Genomic DNA, 25,690 nt, shown 5'->3' with positions numbered 1-25,690 from the left:
TTGGCATCTTTGTATCCTGACCTCTGGTCTTGCTAGCAAATGGCGGCCCTGTGGGCTTGGGCTAAGCACAGCACTGAGAATTTGGAGGACAAGAGCAGAGACCTCACACTGCATAGAGGCCAGTTCTTTCCCTAGGAGAGTAGCCACAGGCTGAATCTGTCCCCTAGGTGAAGATGTCACATCTTCTGAGAAAATGGCCCTTTTTTGTTTGTTTCTGAGGCTTTTATGGCTGGAGGCAGACTTGAGAGAAATGAGATTTCCATAGGGCATGGACCAATGTGGAAACATCTGGACAGCCTCTCCTTAAATTCTGGTTTGTTTTGTTTCATTGTATTTTCTGTGTGTTTGTTTGTCTGGTTGGTTGGTTTTTTGAGACAGGATTTCTCTGCGTAGCTTTGGCTGTCCTGGAACTTACTCTTAGACCAGGCTGGGCCTTGAACTCACAGAGATTCCCCTGCCTCTGTCTCCCAAGTCCTGGGATTAAAGGCTGGGATTGAAGTCGCATGCCACCACTCCGTGGCTTGTATTGATGACAAGTATGACTGCTTTACTCTCTGATCTTCAGGCAAGTTTTATTTACTAAAGCACAAATAATATACCACTCTAATATTCAAACCACAACACTTCGCCAAATGTCTGGATTATTTTGCAGAGAGGAAACACAATGGCTACTGGGAAACAATCAGCCAGGAAGAGCAGGGAGGTGGGAGCCTCCGAAACCTCTGTAAATCCCACTGTCCTGGGCCATTTCTCCTAGAGGCCACGTGACAGGCATGTTTCGGCACCCGACCATGAGTGTCATGGAGAAGTTGTAGCCAGACCTGCCTCCTTCCTCATTTCCTCTCCATTATATATATATATATATATATATATAAATATATATTGTTTTTTCGAGACAGAGTTTCTCTGTGGCTTTGGAGCCTGTCCTGGCACTAGCTCTGTAGACCAGGCTGGTCTCGAACTCACAGAGATCCGCCTGCCTCTGCCTCCCGAGTGCTGGGATTAAAGGCGTGTGCCACCATCACCCAGCTTTTAATATATTTTTTTAAATTTTTATGTGCATTTGCGTTTTGCCTGCAAGTATGTCTGAGCGAGGGTGTCAGATCTTGGAGTTACAGACAGTTGTGAGCTGTCATGTAGGCGCTAGGAATGGAACCCGGGTCCTTTAGAAGAGCAGCCAGTGCTCTCAACCGCTGAGACACCGCTCCACTCCTCCCCTCTGCTGGTTATGTCATATCAAGACCCAAAGCCTCACGGGCAATGTTCTGTGACTAGAGAATGTGAGTACTGGCTTGCAACACCTGCGTGAGTCCATGAACCAAGCTTCACTGTGAGAAACGCTTCAAGACACCCAAAGAACCTGAGCTACCTGTACAGGTAAATTGCACTGGTACACGTAGGAGGGGCAGGGGGATGCCCTGGCCAGGCTTCATCCCGCCTACTCTGTGGAGGGAAGAGGGTCTACGCCAGGCATGCAGCGAGGGTGTCTGATAACAGGCCCACCTGAGGCTTGGGTCTCTGGTGAATGTCGGCCCACTGACGTTTGTTCAGGAGGAGAGGCCAACACAATCTCTTACATTCACTGTAAATGAATGTGTTTGTCCAGCAGCTCAGAGGACTGTGGGCCCACAGAGACCTCCTCACTCAGAGGTGAAGATTTCTGCCTCACACAGACACTTGGAGGGGAGAGTCAGGTGCATAGCGCATGCCTGGAAGGGAGGGCAGAGTGATGGGTGGTGTCAGGCACAATGAGGCACGTGGTAGGCTATGTTCAAGATCACGGACCAGTTCTTCTTTTGGAAACTCACGGTTCTAACCAAAGAGTCCCTAGAGCGTGCACATGCATGCTCGGCACACATGCACCACAGCAGCATGAGCAAACACCAGTCACTGTAGGAAGCAGCGCACACAACAACCGAGTAGTGGATTCTGGTGTGGAGCAGATTGTGTTTAAAAGCCAAACGTGGGTTGAAGTGACAGCTCACTCAGTAAAGGGCTTGCTGTGCAAACAAGGAACCCGCGTCCAATCCCCACGTAAAAGAAAGCCTGGCATAGCGGTGCTCATAAATAATCTCAGTGTTGGGGTGGCAAGAGGCGGGGGATACCTGGGGCTTGCTGCCCGCCAGTCTATACTCAACTCCATGAGCTTTGGCTCAAAAAACAAGGTAGACAGAACTGAAGATTCATAACCAAGGTTGACCTCTGGCCTCCTCATGCACGTGCACACATCCACAAACGTTTTAAAATGCCAAACGCAGGGCTTCAGGGGATGGCTGCCCTTGGGGACTTTTGTGACACATGGCATTTTTATGCTGAGCTTGTTTTCGGGTTGCTGACAGGACTTCCTGAAGTCTTCCAGATGCACCTAGCAGTAAACAGCAGTCACCTCATACACCAGCTGTTGCTGCATCCCAGTTCTCTCTTCAGCTCACACTGCTGCTCTCATGGGAGCACGTGACCTCACAGAAGGGTCCGGGATCCTGGATAAAGAGTGTGGCTCCTGTGTCTGGAAGAATGAAGGGCTCCAGCATGGTGGGACGTTCCAAGCATTTGTGGGATCCCAAGACCTCAAACACGGCGTCCCTGCCAGTATGACCCACAACAGCCGTCCAAGTTACTTCTGCAGCTTATTGGCTTTTCTCTCACTCCTAGGAGAGAGGTCTGATTCACACCTAGCTGTGAAATCCATACCTCACACCACTGAAGCACAGGGCCAGAGGCGGAGCACAGGTGCCCAGTCTGTTTTCTCTTACTTTGGTGGGCGGTAGCAGAAGGACTAGAAAGGAGGCCACGGTCATTCTCCACCAGCGCTGGGGGCAAAAGGGCAAGGTGGCTACTCTGACTCACACTTGCACACTGACACACATTCACACGCATACACACGTGTCCCCTTTGCACCTATATAAAATACACACTGAACTATATGTACTTGGACTGCTCAGCCACACTCCCTACTACCTGAACTATTTGACTATAGACACACACACACACTCACACACTCGCCCTCACGCTATCTCATATGTATGACAAGTATGTGTGCCTTGCCATACTTGTGGAGGTCAGAGGGCAACTTTGTGGCATTGTTTCTCTTCCTCCATGCTTATGTGGGTTCTAGGTATCAACTTCTGGTCATCACGCTGGAGTGACCATCACCTTTACCTGCTGAAGCATCTTGCCAGCCCTGGGAGGGTTTTGGTCAGTTAAGGAAACACTTTTTACAGCCCCCATCCGATGTGGGGAACCAAACTTCTACATCCTGTGTGATGACCCCTCTGCTACCTTCTGCCTGCCTCAGTGTGGTCCTTGTGTGATGACCCCTCTGTGACCTTCTGCCTGCCTCAGTGTGGCTTATGGTCCCTCACCACAGATCTGAAGGGGGGATGGGCTCAAATTCTCCACTTGTCCCTCATGACCCACCCCTGTCAGTCAAAGCTACACCCTGTCAAAACACTGCCACCATCTGGGAACCAGCATTCAAGACTATGAACCTGTGGGTGATATTTCGTAACAAATAATCTCTCTAGCCCTTTTAGCAACATTGGAGGCGCTGGGCAGCCACTACCGCTAAGTTTGTTGCTGAATCGCATACAACACCCCGATCTGGAGATAACACGGATGGTAGAGAGTCATCAAGAACATTCATGTATTATCCACGGTACCAATGGAGTCTGGTAGTGAGGACAGTACGCCCACTCGGGCAACCCAGCTGCTTAGCAGCTCTGGTGGTCACGGCTGGGGAGTGCCTGGTGGGCTGAATGGGAGATTATAAAGCCTTTGGTGCTTATGCTGGGCATGCCAGCCCTAGGCTTGTAGAGAAGCCCAGGAACACCATCGGAGGGCAGGTCGGGGAGGGAACAAGATGGCATTGCCCTGTGGCGGCTCAGCTGGACAAGCCTCAACTGAACACGGGCTCACCTATTCAGACCCACACATATGAATTAGTAGTTGACTTACTTCACTTGACATGGGACCTGATGTCATCTAACAAGGTTCCCTTGATCACTGCACACACGCCCAGTCCTTCTTTTGCATGTGGCAAATCCATGGTCCTTCTCAAATTCCTGAATAATTTTTGTGCTATCTGGTTGGGTGGGGGAGATGGATCATGGTCTTCCAGAAGCTTCCTGCTCCTACACTGCCCATGGACTTCTGGATCCTACACTCGGGGGTCTCTGCCCGTCCCACCGGACTCTAGAGCCAGTGGAGATAGGACCAGGTTCAAACAGTGCAGCCTGCCTTTGGAGAAGGGTGGAGACTGCAGCATAGTGCAGCCCCACAGTGGAAATAACGGAAGAAGCCGATTCCACCCCACGTCTCCAAGTGCCCCCATCTCTGACTTCTGCAGCTGGGTGTTGACCTTGCCATCCTCCCTGGGGTTACACCTCTGTTTCTGTAGCTTCTCCCTCCCCCTGCTCCCTTGCTTTCCCAGCTCCCTCTTGTTGGTATGGAACAATCTCAACTGGTGCAGTTCTCCTAGCTACCACACTGCCCTCACGAGGGTTCAGCCTGCTTAGGATGCTGTAACAAAAGCCGCAGACTGGGCAGTTTGTAGACAAATAGATTTGTTTAATTCTGAGCCAGAAACCGGAAGTTCAAGGCCTTGCCTTGGCCTGCCTGGTGCTGCTGGGGGAGGCTCTGCCTGGTTTGCAGAGAGTGTCCTCCTTCTGTCCTCACTTGGCAACCACTCCTGTCCTTCCATGTCAGGGCACCAGTCCTGTCCTAAGGCTCCGAGGTGAAGGTCAAGATCTAGTTACTACCCAAGGCTCTGGCATCACCTGCACACCTGTATACATCACCAGGATACCTGCATCCTGGCAACACCAGCTTCAAGAACAAACCTTTGGTAGGTGAATCTGGGGGGCAATCCAAACACAAAGCCACAGCACAAGCTCATGTTACTGTGACATCCGACAAACAGTTTTTAAGGCTAGTGGGTCTTAGCACGCTTTCTCTTTCCTAAGGAGGCTGGGGCAATTGCCATCTACCTCCTAAGGCGCCTAATTTTCATGCACCCCACCCCCAACACTCCCTGAGTCGCCAGTGTGGGATTTTGCTTCCTGAGTCGTGGAAAGCCATGAGGGCATCTATCACACAGATACCTATCCGTGCTGATGAACAAGGAGCAAGTTGAAAAGCCTAATTGCCGTCTGCCCCTCCTGGACGCAAACACTGGTCCACTTCTCCCCGGTTATTAGAAGTATCGTGTTCCTACAACGTTGGTCCAGCTGTCATTTGACAATTTCCGTGTCTGCATTAGTTTTGTTCAAAACATTCAGTTTGGGTCGTCACCCATTAATCTGACTCCTGATTCTGACTGGGGACAACCTACCCGTGGAACAAGTGACAGTTGGACTTGCTGCCTCCCTCACCAAGCCCCCCAGAGTCTTCCCAGAGCAGAACAGAGCACAAACACTGCAGAAGGGCTCGGATTGTGGCCCTGCCCTGGCATTCATGGTGGGCAATGCCATCTGTTGGAGCTTGCTGGGCGTCCTTTAGTGATGGCTCTGCTGTTCTACTACATCAGGGTTGGGTATCAGTCAGAGCATTGTGGGGGAAGGGTGACCCGTTGCTGCATCCTTGGCTTCCTCTCTCTGCTGAAGAGAGTGACACCTGGGTCCCCTGCCTGCTCGTCTGCCTGTTTCACCTTCCTTCCTGGGGAAGGAGGCTGGAGGCCACAAAGCATCCTTTTGGGTTTCTAACACAGCGAAAGTGTTTAGTGCCATTAGTATCTGGTATTGTTTATCCAGCATCTCTGAGTGCCGCTAGAGATTCTGGGAACAAAAGGCTCAGGGCTGGGTGAGATGCCAAGTAAGCTGTACGCAGAATGAACAAAGCCAGTGGACCAACCAAGGACTTAGTTTAGACTCTGCTCTGGGTCTTTAAAAGGCCCTCCTAGCTCAGGACATGTGTAAGAATGTCAAACAATCGGGGAGAGATGGTTCCTTAGGCAAGAGTGCTAGATGGGCAGCGCCCACATAAAACACTGGTCATGGCTCTGTGCCTAAAACCCCAGTGGTGATGGATATGTCTCTAGAGCTTGCTGGCCTGCCTAGCCAAAACAGCAAGCTCCTAGGTCAGTGAGAGAGCTTATCTAAGGGAATAAGATAGAAGATGACAGAGATGTTTTTCTCTGGCCTCTGTGGGAGTATGCACCTGTGCATTCACCCCCCCCCACACACAGACAGACACACAGACGCGCGCGCGCGTGCACACACACACAGACAGACACACAGACACACACGTGCACGCACACACACACGCGCACACACACACAGACACACGCACACACACACACACACACCATGCAAACCCAATACAACCTCCAGCCATTCTTCATTTTCTAAGATTCTTACAGGAAGGCAAAGCCTGTGTCGGAGGGTTTGTGGATCTGAGAGTTACCGTACGGCATCCTCATCTGTCCTGGCTAGTTCCCCTGCGCTGATCAATATCAAAGGCCTGGGCTTGCCTCCAGCCTGTGACTTGCCATGTGTTCCTGGAGAACACTGTGGCTGCATTTCAGAGCGCGCCCACGGTAACCCGCAGCATCCATATTCACGACAGCCCCGAGAGAAAAGATCCTCCTTAATCTCCTGAAATCATGATAAGGCAGTGGCAGCCTGGAGATTTTTTTAAAGCAGGAAATGGAAAACACAAGGAGCGGTGCATTCATTAGAATTCCTCGTGTCTCCTGACCCGCATAAATCTCAAAATCCCTTCAATGGTTTTGTAGTTTAGAATTCAAATTCGTGGATGCCAGCCAGCCAGCCAGCCAGCCAGCCAGCCAGCCAGCCAGCCAGCCAGCTAGTCAGCTGAATCCCTGTTTCCCATTCTTTTTGATATATCATCAAAAACGTCTTTCTCACAACTGGTATGGACCCCAGGTGCCCTGGGAGCATGCACGAAACCTAATTTGGCCCAGGGGAAGATTATAGTTAGTCCTAGGCCTTCTGGACGAGGGGTGGGGGAGGGGGGAGGGGGGGTGAGGCATAGCACAAGGAAGCTGCAGGTGTAATGGGCCAACCCCGGGCTCAGGCTCAGGGGCTGGGAGAGAGGAGGAGACCGGTGGGAGAAGAGCTGGAGAAGCTGAGAAGCGCTTGAGCAAGCAATAAATACACGGCCTGGTGTCTTGATTCATATGCTAAGGAGCATCGAATTCGGCTTTAATTGGTGCGAGAGGGAAGCTCGCAGCTGCTTCAGGCCCACAATGTGCACTGTGGGACGCTCTGTGAGCGGTGTTTAAAGATAAGCCCCGCAGGGAAAGCTGCTAAGGCTGAGAGCGGCCAAGGACTGGAGGAGGGGGCGGGGCTGCAAGGTTACAAGGTTAAATCTGAGTGGACCTCAGACTTCAGTGCTGGACTCAAAGAAATATCTGCTTCACCATTCTGTGAAAATGGTTAGTCTTTGGTGCCCTTTGCCATCCCACTATGGACTCCCGTGGAGAGGGTGCTATCTGTCGGGAACCAGGTCTGCCTGCGCTGCGTGGTCGCCTCCTCCAGCCCTCCCTCTCCCGGCTCCGCTGAGCCCCGCCTAAGCCCTAGGAAGGGACCCCTAGAGAGGGTAGAAAGCTCTGCCCGAAGCTGAGCCTTTGCTACTGGAGCTTCCAAAGCAGGAGAGAATGGCACTTGACTAGGGCAGCCCTGCTTGGGTGCTGGCCAAGCCCAGGCAAATTAATTCAGCCTCTTCCTAGCTGCAGTGCAGGGTGGCCTCGTGGAAAGGCAGCTCCTGGCCAAGAGGCTCGGAGAACAGGATCTGGGTAAGGTGCTTACTCTTTGTGTGTGTCTAGGTTATAGGAACCATTGCTCATGGGCAAACCAGCAATGAAGAGGCTTTCAGACTTGAGTGTGTGTGTGTGTGTGTGTGTGTGTGTGTGTGTGTGTGCATGTGTAGAGGGAGGAGGGAGAGAGAGTGTTTGTGTTTGTGTGTATGTGTGTGTGTGTAAGAGAGAGAGAGGGAGGGAAGGAGAGAGAGATAGAGATAGAGATAGAGAGAGAGAGAGAGAGAGAGAGAGAGAGAGAGAGAGAGAGAATATCTTTGTTGCAAAGGAAAGTCCAGTGCATTCCATTCAGTGGTGAATTCCATGTGCCAGGCTTCAGGTGAGTGGGTAGAAAACCCAAGGTGTGGTCTGTAGCCATCAGCACCTACTCAGGTCTCTCAAAGCAAGGGGGACAACTGTACTTCCATTTCTGGGGCAGGGTAGTCATTGAGGTCTGACTGCAGTTGGGTTTGTAACAGCTTCGCGGCTTGTAGACTTTGAAAGCATCTCTGATTATCTGGAGCTGTGCCTTACTACTGTGGCAGATTGTCCCTATTCCTACCTCCACCCTCGCCAGCCCTAGGCTTCCTTTTGTAGTCCTGGGCAGTGACCCCAGGTCTGTGGAAGAGTCGAACTACAGCAGAATACCTCACAGGAGGGAGGCTGCTCCTGGGAGGTTGTGCATATACGTGTGTGTGTGTGTGTGTGTGTGTGTGTGTGTGTGTGTGTGTGTGGTGGGGAGGACCCTCTCAGGCTCTGGCTTCTCAGCCTGTGTGCAGAGCTTTGGGGACACATTTGATAAAGCCCCAGGCTCCAGCAGGACAGTTCTGTGGCTCCCTAGCCTTGTGGGTTCATAAGCGACCTTGGTGGCAGAGATGACGCTTCTGTGACTGTCCCTGAAGATGGAGCCCAGCCTTTGTGTTTCCGCCTTAGCGAACACGCTGGCTCTTTGTCCTATGGCTGCACCAACAGCTATTGCATCTAGGGACACAGGCTCAGGCTTTAATCCTACCAGTCAGTGGAGGACAGTGTACTCTTGGCAGCTAGAACACTGGGGTGAGGATAGGGCATGGTACGACCAGGAGAGGCCTGTGTTCCATATCTGCCTGGACCCTCTGAAGAGGGTCAATAAGGAAGCAAAGGGATGCTCTGAGCTTTGGGGCGTGAGGAGTAGCCTTGGTGAAGGCCACGATGCTGCAGCCCTGTCAAAAATGCTTACTCGGCACGAATGTTCTCCAGAACATCAGAAGTGGTGACGAGATGATAGCCGTGTCTGTAAAGCTGTGAAGTGAAAGTTCAGACTAGGAGGGTCCCCCTTGTCCCCCCATTAGAACCAGCTGCACTCACGCACCCCGAGTTCCAGAGGGTCCCCCATGTCCCCTCATTAAACCCACTGTACTCATGCACCCCCAGTTCCGGAAGGTCCCCCATGTCTCCTCATTAAACCCACTGCACTCATGCACCCCCAGTTCTGGAGGGTCCCCAGTGTCCCCTCATTAGAACCTGCTGCACTCATGAACCCCCAGTTCTTTGCCATTCTAAAGGTCTTCTCTTGGAGTGGTCTTGGATTAGCCTGCAGGCTTCCTGTCCCTCTAGGGCCACAGTTCTTTCCTTGGACAGAGTGAAGACATAGGACACAGACCACACACACACACACACACACACACACACACACACACACACACACAGTTGGAGCTAAAACATCAGTGACTGTACGCACAGCCTGGGATCTTAGCAGAGAATGTAGGTTGGAAGCCACAGGGCTCTGTCTGCCTGGCTCTTCTCTTCCTTCAAGAGAGGAACAGGGAAGCAGGGAATCCCACAGTTGCCCCTACTGCAGTTAAGCTCAGAGGAGAGTGGGGAGCTGAGGGTTACTCCACATGCTAGTAGTCCTTAGCTGTTCCTGGAATCACTGGGGCTCTGTAAGTTCCTGGTTCCTAGTTAAGTAGGAACTCAGGTAGGGAGCAGCCAGGAACTTTTCCTGATGAAAGATGCGCAAGTCTTGGGTGTGACCAGCTCTGAGGACTGTCTCCCTTTATCTTGTCTAGACTACCACTGTCTATACTCTTCCATCAGATGTAAGGTGTGCCCTGATTTAATCCCCTACCCACACTGTATGTGAGAGGCGCCCTTCTCCAGAAACATTAAAATATGACGGAGAGTATCTAGTATCGATTAAGAGTAACCATACATGGGGCTGGGGCTTCCCCTCGGTCTGTAAGGTTCTTTCTCAACACGGACCACTGGGAGGTGGAGACAGGTAGATTCCTGGGGCTCCAAGGGCAGCCAGGATAATCAGGGAACCCCAGACCAGTGAGAGCTCAACAAACAAAGTAGGTGGTCCCTGAAGAATGAAATGGAGGTTGACCTCTGGCCTCCATGCACACACACACATACACACACACACACACACACACACACACACACACCAAGAGAGTAATGCTATACTAATCTGGTGCAAGTCTCTGGTCCCGCTAATGTGAGTGAGAGACTCAGACTCTACAGCCATCAGATGCATCCCCAGCGATATCCAGCACCGTTAGCATTCTTTGTGAGTGACCTGTTGTAGAAGTTGAGCCACCATTGGGTGAGGTTGTCTAGGATGAAGTCCTCATTTGACCTCTGGCTGGCTCACCACCTTCTCACTCAGTGTGAACCAAGTTCAGACCTGTTGCAACAAAGCTCAATTTTCCATACGGCTGGCCAAGCTGTAGAGGAGTCCGACATCTCTTCAAGACAGGGGAAGACATTTTGATGGCCGTTTGGTGAAAAAGAAGTGCATGGGAAACCACAGAGCTTCTGTAGAGTTCCAGCATTGTAGAGAGGAGCTGGAGTTCCCTGGGAGAGCCCAAGGAAAGACCTGGCAACAACTTTTCCAGGGAAGGTCTTGGGACATGTGACATTCACACTGAGGGCACCATTCCCCCCTTGCAGTGTGTCCAAATAGGTCATCCTATTGGAGTGTTGGGAAGTCGCTCCTAGACCTGAGTGTGGAGGGGGGCAGAACTAGGTAGCATCCAACAAACGCTTGGTCACACGATGAGAAGCAGCCACGATGGGGGAGAAATGTATCCACTGTCACCTCCCTGGGACCTTCCCTAGGGACCTTCCACAGGATGCTTCAGTTCTGGGAACTTTTTGACTGTGATCAGCAGACCACCCTGTAAGGGGAAATGGGTGGAGTGTTTTCTGTAGATGGCTGGGGTGGGACGAGAGCACCATGTCTGGATCCACTCATCCAGGATGTGGCCTCAGCTCATAGACGATAGATCTGAGGCCCTGCGCCAATGCCCTCACAGCCTTTGCCTTGCTTCAGCAGCGGGGGGCTGTGCACCACTTGCTGTTCTAGGATTACAGAAGTGCTCTAGGCAGAGTGCTCAGGACAGGGAAGCCAGCAAAGCCCAACGCTGTGCGCTGTGCATGTCCACTCTCCGAGCCCTCAGACCCAGCCTTCTGGAAAGCAAGTTCTTCCTCCCACGCGATTCCACTCTAGCCAGTATATCCAAGGTGCTCCCAGAGGATATTCCTTTAGGAATGCCTAAATGAGGGAAACTGGTCCAAGGAACAAGACAGGAGGCAAGCTACTCTTTGCTTGGCTATTTTCTAGAACCCTAGTTTTACAGAGTCTGATATTTTTTTTCCTCAAATCTTGACCTTCATCTAGTTTTATTGTTTACTCCCATCTGCTGGCCTGTGGTTTATTTAGTTCACTGTAATGAGATTCCTGTCGTAGTGGGCATCTGGTCCCACCAATACTGAACACATTATATCAAGTGTGTATGTGTATCAAGAATCAAGTATTCAACCATAGGGAATGGGTGGGTAGATGATGTACACACAGGTCAGTTCTCCCGGGGACTTGTTCACAGTTAGTGACTCTTAAATAGCTTTTCCTCTGGGCCTTGCTGGTTCTGGATTAGGTCCGTATTGATTCTACTATACAGCTGTACAATGGTCCCACTTTCATGGCCAGCATGTTAAGCTCAGGCTACGTCATGGTCTACTGAATGGAGGGAAAGTGTTTTTATTCTGAGAGAGACAACGTGTGGAAACCTCATTCAGAGTTGTGGTGGGGAAAGAAACAAGGGCGGTGATCTGCTGAGGACTGCCTTGCTGACCAGCTAAGTGAGTGCCTCGGATCTGAACCGCTCAGTCTCTACACCGAGCAGAAGCCTTTTCACTCCGTGCGGACATGAGGATGGAAGTGAAGGGCAGCTCTGCGCTTCTGGCCTTTGCCCAGCCTACAGGAGCAGGTGTTCACATGGCCTGATGTCCAGACAGAATGTCCACCCAGTCGGAGTGGACATTTGGGTCATGTTAGTGTTTGATTCTGAGCAGAACACTGATCTCAATGGTGCTTAGTCCTCCTGCTCTGTCCTACACTGTCCTACACCGAACAGGCTTCTCTCCTTGGGCTGACAAAACAGGAATGCTCCTGCCTCAGGGAAGCGACCTGATGAACTTCCCTGGGAACTGGGAGGTGTCTGGATCCCTGAGGGAGCCCTGGAGGCCAGCAGGAGCCACCTCTCAGCTGACTGTAGAAGGAAGTGCAAGATACCTAAAGGCTGTGTTACTTGGTAGGGTTACACTCTGTCCAGGATGACTCGGTCACCCTGATGCCTGCCCTCTCTCCTCTTTGGTTACTTCCTGGAGGAGCCAGCCATTCACCGAGAATGAACACAATGAGTTCCCAGGAGGCAGACCCCAGCCCAGGTGTCCTGATGTTCTAGAGATGTTCCCCAGAGGGTGGAGAGAGGCTACCTACACCCTAGGCATCCGGAGCAGCTGAGGGGGGTTGCAGGGATGTGATCTCTGATGTTCACCATGCTAACAGAACTCTCTCAGCTTCTGGGCTTCCCAGCATCCCCTGCACACACATAGGTTCTGTTTTGTTGGGGTCAGCTCCTGGTGAGGACTGCTGTCTGTGGGTCCCCCTGGCCTTGTATCCTTCATCAGAGTCTGATGACCCTGAGCTGTGCTCTCCAGTTGCCATTACGGGTGCGTTTATGTCTCAGTCCACAGAACTCCTGCAGGTCAGGGTTCACCTCTGTTACCTGTTCCCCCCTCACAGTGACATAGTCCCGCCAGCATTAGAAATCCCTGCTGACCAGAGAGAAAATCAAATTGGTCAGGTCCTTTCCCCAGTCGGGGCTCTCAGTGGGAGATAAGATACCACGGTCCAGGAGCTGTGGCAGGACGGGCAGAAGTGCAACATTGTGGCAACAGCAGTGTCTCTCAAGTAGCAAAAAGTCTGAGAACGTGGGAGGCAAAGGAGCCTGGTCAGAGGTGGGCTGAGACGCGCCACATCACCTTATCAACTTCCAAGCAACAAAGCTGGCTGACCCAGAAACTCAGAGAAAGGAAAATGTTATCTCCTGTTGCCTGGCAGAGGTGACGAGCCATGGATAAAACACTTTGAGGGTGAAGGACATTATCAGCATTCTCAAACGCCTTACAGTAAACACCGCTCCCCACCCCCAGCCTGGGCCAGTCCAGGCTCCCTGGCCACTGGACTGAGCAGATATCCTAATGTCAGTCAAACCCTTCGGTGGAGATTCAGATACCTGCCCATCTTCTCAAAGAGGCCACGGGGAGGGGCAGAGGTGCTATGAAAGGAGCCAAACGCTGTTACTTGTCTCCTCCTTCCTACCCTACACATTCTGAGTCCCCTGGGAGGTTTCCATTGACGTGCACGCTGGGTAGTGCTTGAATCAAGGCAAATCTGTCTCCTCAAATCTGTTACAGTAACAGGATCCAGGATGCTTTGCAACACACTTTTGTTACCATCAGATGTTTCACCAAGTGCCACACGAACACTGCCATGGAGACAGGGTGGTCTGTGCCAGGCTATTTTTGAGGGGAGTGACCGCCAACCAGCTCCCAAATCATGACACAGAGATTTCTTATTAGTTATGAAGTCTTAGCTTAGCTTAGGCTCCTTTCTGGCTAGCTCTTTTAACTTAAACTGTTTCTCTTTAGCTACGTTTTGCCTCGGGCCTTTTTGACCCTTTCTTTCTGTGTATCTTTTCCTGCTTCTTCTGTGTCTGGTTGGCTGCCTGGCTTCTGGCCCTGGAAGTGTCTGTACCCCTCTTTCTTCTTGTTCTCTTCTCTCCTCATTCTTTTTGAGCCTAGATTTCTCCTGTTTATTCTTTCTGCCCACCAGCCCCACCTATCCCTCTCCTGCCTCGCTAATGACTGCTTAGGTTTTTATTAAACCAATCAGGTGTCTAAGACAGGCAAGGTGAAACAAATAAAACACATTTCTTCATGATTATAGAAATACAGCATTAAACAAAAGCAGCACACCTTTACACAGTTAAAGGAATATTCTGCAGCATAAACAAACGCAACACATCTTTGCCCAGTTAAAATAATATTTTACAACAGCCGTCCCCATATGCAGGATCCAGGATGAGAGCCACTTTGAAGAGTCCCAGAGGTCATCTGGACAAACAGTGGAAGGAAGGAAGGGCCACTTCACACAGGAGGCGTGACTCTTGAGGCCAGTGGCTTGCAGACGGAGCCGCCTGGAGCATGGGCAGGTTCTGCAAACGGGGGCCTCTGATGGCCTGGAGTTGTCTGGAGCCCTGCATGGTGGTGAGGCAGAACCTTGCTAGTCAGACAGGATGGAGTGGGGGGATACTGCGAGGAAATACTATAACGTAGCATTGAAATATGTGGCCCTGTGACAGGAAGCATGGTCAGTAGACAGCCATTACCACCAACGGCCCATCTCCATAGATTTTTCCAGTCCCCCAAAGTGAGTTAGTGCCCGTAAAGCAGCGGCTTCCCACCCCTGACCCAACCCTGGCACTTCAGAGGCACCCCCGGCACTTGTTCTATGACTAGATTTCTTCACTCCCCCCATGTCTTCAGGACCCCTCCCCGGAGTCATGTCTTGGCATTTCCTCCGTCTTTTAGGTGGAACAAAACTCCACTTGTCGGGACATGCAGGTGGATTGAGATTTTGATATCCCAACACCACCTCAAAATTTGTAAAACATGTCTGGGCCATCTTCTTTTATTTTCTCAGCTGTCTCCTGTGATCCCAGTCTAGACACAGCAAAGCATCAGGAAAATGGCTGTCTGCATTTGCAGTGGCCAAGAAACCCAGGATAGGACTGAGAACCTTACCACCTCCCTCCGAGGGGTGTTCCCAAATGCCAGGGCACCCACACAAACTGTTGTCAGCGAAGGGGCATGCTCTCCTGAGAAGATCTGGAGTGCACAGACAGGAGAGAGCAGCTTGTTGTACCTCTGGCCTCACTCTCTGATGGACACCCGCTCAGCTGCTGTCTCTTAATTCAGTTTTAACACTGTCTATTTGGAGGCTGTGTCAGATGCCACACGTCAAACGTGCAGGCCCCAAGACGGCTGCCTGTCCAGATGGCAACCCCAGCTTCAAGCTGTGACCCGTTGTGACCAGCTAGTTGTGATCCAGAGCCGAGCCACCTCTTCTCTGGCTTCTGTTTATTTTCTGGAGCAACTCAGAGGACTGCCAAATGATTAAAGAGGGTTTAAGAGGCCATGCAAGAGGAAGGGGTGGGGCTTCCACACCCCTCCCACTGCCCTCCAGTTCAGCTAGCTGCCCTAAGCTCACTGACCTTATTCTTGTGGGATGCTGTAGAGGTTTCCCAATAGCAGACATGTCACAATCGGTGCCCTCACCTCGGCTGTCCTACCTCTAGCTGCCCCATCCTAAAGCAGCTGAGTAACCCCAGCCATCCTGTCTGTGTGCAAAAGATCCAACCCCACTTGGGAGATTCCAGGGCTCTAAGGAGCTTAGGTGAGAAGCACGAACAAATATACATTTTTTTTCACACTACTGAGAAATGCAAGGTGCCGCGTTGCTTTTGACTTGTGCTGGGTTGCTTTTACTGCTCCCTAAAACAAAACAAAACAAAACTGTTAACAGTGTTCAGCAGAAAAAGAACACTACACCATTGTTGTTGCTCAACGGGTGAGGCTCCGAGAACAATACCCCCAAGACGGGATGTTTTCTCATGCTGAGCAATTGGAGCGAGTTGAAACAAAGAGAAAATGGAAGCTTAGAGTGAGACTCCAGGCTGAGCTGGCTTTCCTGTCACGCTGGGCCACTTAGGCATCACTTCCGTCCCTTTCTAAACAGAGGGGTCTGTTTAGAAACACAGGGGACACTGGACCTGCCACACAGCATTCTTCCCTTCGGACCCCCCAGGACTCTGAGAGGGTGGCCAGCCCCGGTCCTCAGGTGTCTGGCCCGACAGACCTTGCATCAAACTGGATGTTCTCTGGGCACACTGAATGAGTGTTGGGGGCTGCAGACCCCTGGCCCCTTGACTTTCTCTGCCTGCCTCAGACCCTTTGCCTGCTGGAGTGAACTGAGCAAAACAGCTTGTTTACCTGTGCCTGCAGCTGCTTTGAGCACGAGACCCTGATGGCAGAGGAGTGGGTTCTGATGAGGCCTACAGCTGAAATATCCCGAGAGCTAGGGCATGGCTATCAGTTAAGGATCCCTGGAGCACACTAAAGTGGGCACTCTTGTGTCAAGGATGACCCTGTCTGTGTGCGTGTGTTTTTAGGTCTCCAGCTTAGTTTCCAGCTCACATGCTGTCCTGTAGTGCAGGCCCTACAAGTGAGTTCTCCGGAATCCCATTCCAATTCCATGAAGGTTTCCTGTGCCCGCACTCCCCTGCGCTGCAGAAATAGGGCCCTGCCATTCCTGAGTCGTGCTGGGCAGAGGGTAACTGACTTAGCGCCAGCAGTGAACCAGCCTCCCAGCATGCCTTTCTCTATCTGTTATTGTGAATTTCAGAGAACGGAAGGATTTCCCCTCTCCCTGCAGATGTGCAGAGAGGGCTTTTCAGCTCAATCACACCCACCAACGACTCCCAGGACAGTAACAGCCTGGGTGACAGCCAGAGCGGACACTGACTACTTCCAGGCTGCAGAGAGAAAACAGAAGCGGCCGAGAAGCTGGGAACTGTGCGGAGGGAAACAGCTGGCCGCCTATGAGACCGTGGTTCCCCTCTCCCTGCTAAGATGATGCTCGCAGCACACACTGGTTTGAGTTTGAGGAGGTGAGGGTGTCACTTGCCTGAGCTGCTGAGGCAAGGTCACACTGACACATCTTAGAGCCGTGGCTCATCGGAGATGTGGCTCGGCCAAGATGCCCAAGGGGATGGTGCTTGGACCAGGCAATATGGCTGCCAGAGCCCAGCCTTGTGCAGGGAACGGGTGGAATGCTTCTGTGATGGCGGAGCCTGTGTGGTAGCGCTGGGGTGTGTGTGGTGACTGGGGCAGCACTCGGGTTTGTGGAGTGTGTTGTGTGTGCTGTGTGTGAGGTAGCATTGTGAAGGCGGGACTTTCTTTGCATGCCCATTGGCCCTTAGTGCGGTAGACTTAGACACAACTTACCAAGTACACTGGTCGAGTTGACCTACTTAGAAAGACTGATGGTTGAAAGAATTTGTCATGTGGGGAGGGACCTTGTGATCTGAAAAATTTCCTTTTCTGTTAAACTGTATCAAATCATTCTATTAAAGTGTTGAATATATATACATATATATATGTAGGATTTTACAAATAAAAAAATAACTGGATCCATACAGGGTTGCCACCAAAGGATGTCATGGGAGGTGCGGGCTCATTCCCGGCATTAGGATTCACTGTGATCCAAAGCTCTTCTGGAATTCCTCCAGAACTTCTTATTTGGGCTCTGTAATCTGGACAATACACCTTTGGCGTAGAAACATGCATGGTCTTCTGACTTCACACCCCCGGCTTCCACACCCTGAAATGACTTTCTTCTGTAAACAAACACAGTTCGGAATTTGGAGGATAAATATGTTGAAAAATAATACTGGGTAATACAATTTTTGTTGGAAACCCAGAAATCAAACTGGCTCTCAGGCAGCTCACAAACTGGCCCTAGGGGTTTCCACTGATGCTTGAAGCCCTGGGCAGGCCAGCCCATGAGGAGTGGCTTCCTGTGGTGTCCACTTCAAAAGACAGCCTGGCGGCTCACACAGTGGCTGACTGATTAAAGAAACACTGTCCTTGTGAGGACCTTTTCCTGCCCAGCAGCCCTGGGTCATTTTCTAACATTCCCTCCTTACTACACAGCCTGCGATCTGTCCAGCTGAGGACCATCGAGGAGGACGGGACAGGTCTGTTTCATCCTGGAAGATGTCCAAGACCAGACAATGGCTCCTTCACCCATCCTCGAAACTGGGCTCGGGTTACTCCCTGCCCTAGTACCAGGAAATTTATTTTTAGATCAGGAAGACAGTGTGGGGGAGGGGAGGAGGGAGGGCGTGGATCCTGCCAGGGCAAACATTCGACAATCTGCTCTCAGAGCAGAAAGACTTGCATGCCTGTTTGCGTTTACTTTGAGTCCTGTGAGAAAGGGGCCGAGCAAACGATGGGCAAACACAGGGCTCTTCATGAGCACCCTGTGCAGGTGGACTCTCACCCAGACAGTCGCAGATGTCAGCCGAGCTTTCCTTGTCTGTAGACAGCTCTGGGTGCACCGCAGCCACAGCTCACCCAGGGCCTTTTCCCAGCCTGCCTCTGCTCCTGATGTGATCTGGTCCGGCTGCTTCTCCCGCGCTTCTCACCATCTCTGTGGTCTAGTTTTGTGTCAAATGGACACAAGCCATAGGGGAGGAGGGGCCTCCACTGAGAAAACACCTCCATAGTATCAGGCTGTAGGCAAGTCTGTAAAACATTTTCTTAGTGATTGACCCCATTGTGGTTGGGGTCACCTACGGGCTGGTGGCCCTGAGTTCTCTAAGAAAGCAGACTGAGCAAACCATGGGAGCAAACCAGGAAGCAGCGCCCTTCTATGCTCTCTGCATCAGCTCCTGCCTCCAGGTTCCTGCCCTGCTTGAGTTCTTGCCTTGGTTTCTCTCAATGGACCATGGGTCTACATACATAAGCCAGAGAAACCCTTTCCTCCCCAAGTTGCTTTGGACTGTGGTATTTTATTAGCCCCAACTAAGATACTGTCACAGATCTTGAATGGAAACGCGCAGTTCTATGAAATTTCATAGCTGAGATCATGTTAAGGGACAGGAGGCCATAATTAGAATATATTGTATGAAAAAAAATCAATTTTCAATTAAAAAGAAAAGAGAAGATATATCTCCTCCAAGTTAACTAGGCTGTGTGAGCCACAGGGGCCAGCCTCAGTACCCATGGAGTGGGGTGGCACATTTGTCCATTCAGGCCTGTCCCCCATGGGAAGTAAGCCTCAGGATTCTCGGGTCATGTAAACTTGTGGAGTATAGGACACTGGGGTGATGAGCCCTGGAAGTGTCCTGGGAGTTCCTAGAACTGTTGGGTGGATTTGGAACACCCACAAAGGATTCACCTCGCCATTCCTCAGCTTGAGTGTTGCCCGCCTGGGGCAGGCAGGCATGGCTACATCACAACCTGCTAATAGTGGAAGCAAATATGTATATAATATACGATGCACAACCATAAACTCTCTCTCTCTCTCTCTCTCTCTATATATATATATATATATATATATATATATATATATATGCACAGTCACTCACTCTCACACACACATGCACACATGCACACACACACTCTCTCTCTCACACACATACATGCACACACGTTTTCTCTCCCTTGTCTCCACGGCCTTGTTCGGGGTCTCCTCTCCACACAGACCGCATGGGTTGTGGGAGGCTCTGCTCTGCAGACTTGGCGGCCACAGGTGCTCTTCTTGGCTCTGCTGTCGGCAGGAGCCGCACTGCTGACAGACACAACCTCTCTGGCAAGTGCCCAAGGTCACCTGTTCCTATAAAGAACTCTTACACCTTGAGTGTTTTATTATTGTTGTCGCTGAGAAACAGAGAAGGCCCGTGCTGTTTCTCCAAACACACACTTATAGCCCCGTGGACCTCCCCTTCCTTTCTGCCTCCTCCCTCTTCTGTCCCTGTCCCGTCCCTCTCTTGTCCTTAATCCCCAAGAATTGACTTAGAGCTTTTGTCCCTCTTTCTTTCTTCTTTCTCCTTTCCTAGTTTCTCCCCTTCTTCTCTTCCTCACCCCTCCTATCTCCTGCCTCCTTCCCTGCCCCCCCACTTCCTCATCCCTCTTCCTGTCTTCTTTTCTCTCTCTTGCTTTCCTAGGGCAGTGTTTATTCACCTCCCGTACCCTGTGGTGGGTGTGCAGATGGCTTGGGTGGGGTGGTGTCTTTCACAGCTCTGTGAACCTCTGAGCTCACGTCTTACCCCAGCTGCACAGGACCTGCTTCGGTAAATTAATTCTATTGCTCCAGTGCCAATTAATGCTGGCGTCACTAACATATGCCTCACGGCGCCCTCGTTCCTAGGGCACATAAACCTTGCTGCAGGACACCATGAGAAAGTGCCGTTTAAAATATGCGCGCAGCTTTGGTTTAGTGCATTTGCTTAATTGGGTGACACTAGGCTGACCAAAATTAGCTAAAATAATCCATGAAACAATAAAGAGAACACAAACATTTCATTGTGGAAGCAGAACGGTCTAATGGCCCTGATGATAACAGCTATTGACTCTGCAGTCGCGTTAGAATAAATCTTCTCATTCAGCCCCTTCCACGAGAAGAGGAGGGAAGGCCTCAGAGAGGCCACACAGCACATCCCAAGTCGCTCAGCGGTAACTGGAGGTCTCCTTGTCTCTCAGCCTGACCTCCGGACCTTCAGTGCCACTTAAAGTGAATTTACCTGATGTGGGCATCAACATTTAAAACAAACAGTGATTTACAGTCTGTTGAGACATTGCTTTAAGAAATTAGAAGGTTTGCAGCAAGGTTCCTTTCTCACATGTAAAATATAACTGCCTTTCCAAGAGGATATGAGAATGGATTTCGTGTGAGTGTGTCTGTGTTTGTGTGTATGTGTATGTTTGTGTGCTTGTGTATATGTGTGTATGTTTGTGTATAGGTGTATGTGTGTGTTTGTGTATATGTGTGTACTTTTGTGTATTATGCATATATGTGTTTGTGTATAGTTATGTGTGTGTGTGTGTGGCTTTTCTGCATGGGATTTTCTCTTGCACATGCCCCCTTGCCACATTTAGAAACATGATTGTAAAGAAAGAAGGTGTTTTCTTTATTTTGTTTCATTTTTAAGTGCACATGTGTGTGTGTTCATGTGTGTGCATGTGTGCACACGTGTGTAAAGTCAGATGTCAGCCTTGGATGTTGTTCTTCAGGTGGCATCCATCTTGCTTTCTGAGACAGAGTCTCACTGGGACCCGGGGATTATCAGGGAGAATAAACTGGCTGGTCAGTGAGCCCCAGGGACATGCCTGTCTCCACCACTGTCGTTGGGATTATAAGCGTGTGCTCCCAGGTCTGGCTTTTTACATGGCTCCGAGGATGGAACTCAGGTTCTCAGGCTGCCTCAGTCCCTTAGAAGAAGGTTTTACCAGTGCAACGCCAGCTTCCCAGAGACTCTTTCACGTCGGGATGAGTCTGTGGCTCATGTGTGAGTGTGGCGGTGAAGTCCTTTCCAGCTGCCATTTGAGGCCGGTCCTCTGAAATGGACCCCTGCACGGTCGCTCAGAGTGTGGTGGCTTCCCCTGCTCTAGTCCATTTAGTGGGGAAGAGTCATATTTTTTCTTTTCTTTTTTTTTTCTTACTGCACTGTGTTCAAATGCCCAACCTCCATCAGCTACAATGTATCAAACCTGCTGAGGAAGGCAGAGAATCAGCGACCTTGCCCTTTCCCTAACCCACAGACGCTGAGTTTGGTCATGTGACTTGCTGTGGTCAATGGAGTATCTGTAACTGTTTACCATCTCCTGCTCCTTCTGCACCCCTGAGAAAAGCCTGGGCCCTTGGAGGAAAAGAGGCAGCAGACATCCTAACACCTCGCCCACCTCAGTTCAGCCACTGGTCAAGCCCACCTTGACTCAGCTCGGGTTGAGTGTTAAATGTGTCCAGTGTCTACACACGACAATCACAAACCAGCTGAGGTATACACTGACCAGTAAAGGTGTGGCTGTCGCAGGCAAGGACAGAGTCCGTTTTAATGAGGCAGCAGCTGAGCTAGGGGTTTCATCTCCCCTCCGGAGGAGTGTTGGCCACACATTCCTCACCTCCCAGGACTTGGCAGAAGTAGACCTCACAGAGCCAAGCTCCACCCACAGGGCAGCAGGGGTTATCTGGAAGTCGGACTTTGAGTTGGCCCAGCCTCTGAGTTAGGAACATTGCAGGCTTCTGGTCTCCTGTGTCTTGGGGTGAACTTTGTATCTGTTCAGTTTCTAGAACAAGAAGTGTGTACACGCACACATGTGCATACACACACAGACATACACACAGACACACAACCCTCACACAGAGACAGACACCAAGAAGAGAGAGACAGACAGACACACAGACAAACAGACACAGACAGGCAGACAGACACAGTGATAGACATACACAGAGAGACACACAACACACACAGAAACAGGCACAGAAAGGAGGTTGGCTCCTTATCAGGATAAATCATTCAGATTTGAGGAACTGTCTCAGAGGAGGGGCTGGCTAGGGTTTAACCTCCTCCTAAGGAGAATGCCTACCCTCAGTGGCATTCACTTCCTCCAACAAAGCCACACCTCCTAATCCTTCTCAAGTAGTGCCACTCAAATATATGAGCATTCAAATATATGAGACTATTGGAACCATTATTATTCAAACCAATAGAGGCAAACTCTACCTTAATATGAACACAAACATAGACTTGGTATATATCTCTAGGGCCACGTGACCCACCCTACCAATGCACATGACTACACAGAGCACAGGCTCACTGTGAGTTTGCCAGAAATTCTAGGGTCTGGATTTAATCTTTAGACTGGAGTTTCTGTGGATAGGCCTCAGAGGGTCACCAGCTGATCAAACTAAACTAAAGGATACATGTTTTTTAAAAATTTGTTTCTTTTTCTTTTTTTCTTTTTTCTGTTCAGATTTGTTGGTAGAAGTTTCTGTCCCACCTGGTCCTGCAGCTGTTCAGTCCCAAAGAAACACACAGAGGTCTACATTAATTATAAACTGATTGGCTCATTAGCTCAGGTTTCTTATTAACTCTTACATCCTACATTAACCCATAATTCTTCTCTGTGTCAGTCACATGGCTTAGTACCTTTTATCAGCAAGGCATGCTCATCTTGCTTCCTCTGTATCTGGGTGATGACTGCAGACTGAACCTTTTCTCTTCCCAGAATTCTCTTGTTCTTGCTACCCCACCTCTGCTTCCTGCCTGGTCGTCCAGCCTATACTTCCTGCCTGGCTACTGGCCAATCAGCATTTTATTAAAGCAATACAAGTGACAAAAATTTAAAGGGTACAAGACCATTGTCCCACAGCACAGATTTTTATAATTCAGGAATGTTTTTTTGCAAGAGGATACAATTCTGAACTCTCCTGTGGTTTTAGAGAAGGGGCAAAACTGTGCACTGCTAGCCCTACTGACTTTCTTTCTTTTTTTTTTATTAAAGATTTCTGACTCTTCCCCACCACTGCCTCCCATTTCCTTCCCCCTTCCCCTATCAAGTCCCCCTCCCTTGTTAGCCTAAAGAGCAATCAAGTTTCCCTGCCCTGTGGGAAGTCCAAGGACCACCCACCTCCATCCAGATCTAGTAAGGTGAGCATCCGAATTGCCTAGGCTCCCACAAAGCCAGTTCGTGCATTAGGATCAAAAACCCATTGCCATTGTTCTTGAGGTCTCAGTAGTCCTCATTGTCCGCTATGTTCAGCAAGTCCGGTTTTATCCCAGGCTTTTTCAGATCCAGGCCAGCTGGCCTTGGTGAGTTCCCGATAGAACATCCCCATTGTCTCAGTGTGTGGGTGCACCCCTCGCGGTCCAAGAGAGCACGAGCAAGGAACCCTACTGACTTTCTAGAGCCTGGCTCAGAGCCTCTCTCACTAGGGAGAGGTGTTTCTGGTGTCTCTCCCAGCTCAGAGCCTAACTTGAGGGAGTTGCTGGCAGGTATTCCTCAGGCACCATGATGTTCAGCCTCCATTATCATAAGAGAGCTAAGATGAAAGGCCACTTTGAAGGCTGGCAAACTCAGCTGTTACCATGGCACCCAGCAGCTGGGATGGCACGTCTCCTTGTTATGACAGTGTGACTGGGACACAGCACATGCTCTCGTTCAGTGAGTACGTTTCTGTGCGTTAGAGCTGAGGCATCTTCAAAATCCATCTGGCACCAGGTTCCGTAAAGAAGGCCACGCTGAGCCGCAGTGAGATGGAAAAAGAGGCAGGAGATGCAGCGAGGAATGGGTAGTAAGAGGGCCTTGACTCTGTGCGCATGACCCGTTGTACACCAGTGAGTGTGTGTGTGTGCATGTGTATGTGCGTGTGAGTGTGTGTGTGCGCACATGTGCATGTGTGAGTATGTGTGCATGTGTGAGTGTGCGTGTGTGACTGTGCATGCATGCATGTGTGTGCGTAAGTGTGTGAGTGTGTGTGTGTGCGTGCATACTCTTGTCGAGAGACTGTGACAGTCCACAGGCTCTGACTCCAGGACCCCTCTCCTGTCAGAAAGCCACCCTGGGGAGTGGCAGAAAATGTAAAGAGACAACTAAGCAAACATGAGGTTCCCAGTTAGGTCACTGCACCATGAGCAGTCGGGAGTGGGGGTATGTGCTTGTCATCCAGGTGCTGGGGTGGGGCACAGAGACAGGATCCCGGGACTGGCTGCTAGCTGTTTAACCTAATCATGTAGCCCTTCAGGTAGAGACCCTGTTCCAAAAAGCGAAGTGAGCAGTACCTGGCAAGCAACCTCCAAGGTTGCCTGGCCTTCATACATGCGCTCCCTCAGCCTGGGCCCCGACTAGACTTATCTACCACAGGTCCCTAAAGATACGTGTTTGAGTGCTACCTTGGGCCCCACCCCCTTCATTTCCACACTGTCTGGAGTCCCTACTAAGAACACTGTAAGAGCCTTCTGGTTTCCTGGTTTGGTTCCCCTGACGGTTGGAGTCTTATCTGTGCAAACACAGAGGTTCTTTTATAGCCACTGCTTCCAGCAGTCTGAGCCGTGTGGAAGCTGGCACATCCCTTTTACTGTTGGAGTTTATTCTTGTTTTCCCTGAATCTGTGAGATGCTAAGGACTGAGATTATGGATGAATTGTTTTCTGTCCTTTCAGGGCCAAACAACATGATGAACACACAAGGCAAGAGCTAGCAGAGGGGCAGGAACACACCGGAAGTGCCTAGCTGTAGCGGCAAACAAGTACGCAGAGATGATGTGTGGAGGGACCGCTGAGCAAGGTGGGTGTGAGCCCATGTGCCTGTGTGAGTGTGTATGCGTTAGTGCTGACCCAGGAGCCATCATTTGGTGACAGGGGAGGGACTGTTCACCAGCAGACAGGAATGATGATGATAAACTACGTTTTAAAATTCCAGCTTCCTACTCTTCGGCTTCATAAATGGCTCCGCGTTTCCGGTGCTGCGCGTGCAGTTGGGGTGCTGCCGCATTGCCAGGACACTGGGGAAGAATCACTAATGGAGATGATTGCCCGTAATGACGCTCTCTGGAAGTGCCTGGCTGATTAAATGCTGAAGGAAGAGGGCATAATCGTCGGAATTTCAATTAAACGCTCGTTTCATACTATCAGAGGAAGAAGCAATTTCATTTTCACTCCTGGCCGCAGCGCCACGGTCTGTCAGAAACTTGCGGATTGTGTCTCACTCTGCGGCTGAACTGCAGCTCCAGGCCTCTGTGCCAACGTCAATCATCCAGAGCAGCGGAGTGTAGCCCTCAGCCCCCACTCCTTCCTGAGGTCAGGGATGCTCCCCTCCAGGCCTCCTACAGTAATTACCGCAGGGAACCAGGTTTGCACAGGGCTGCGAGGTGAAAGGGCCGTGTGCAGTCAAAGCCCACTGGGATTTTGTGCACAGAGTCACACACTCTGAGAGTTCAGCCACCTTGGAGGTTTGATGAGAGATAGTCCCCTGCGAGGGTCCT

General features: G+C 50.7%; 1 long non-coding RNA gene across 1 annotated transcript; it reads left to right on the top strand.

Moving 5' to 3' along the window:
* The first annotated feature begins 16,271 nt into the window (after positions 1-16,271).
* LOC126497847 (uncharacterized) lies at positions 16,272-25,435 on the top strand. Its single transcript, XR_007590691.1, has 3 exons — positions 16,272-16,812; positions 24,870-24,993; positions 25,129-25,435. It is a non-coding gene; the product is annotated as an uncharacterized lncRNA (long non-coding RNA).
* Positions 25,436-25,690: the final 255 nt, after the last annotated feature.

The sequence above is a fragment of the Alexandromys fortis genome, unplaced genomic scaffold (genome assembly GCF_014885135.2).
Source record: "Alexandromys fortis isolate MF-2015 unplaced genomic scaffold, M_Fortis_MF-2015_v1.1 scaffold_23, whole genome shotgun sequence".
Taxonomy (NCBI): domain Eukaryota; kingdom Metazoa; phylum Chordata; class Mammalia; order Rodentia; family Cricetidae; genus Alexandromys; species Alexandromys fortis.
Note: the sequence above shows the minus strand (reverse complement) of the source record. Positions and strands in the feature narration are given on the sequence as shown.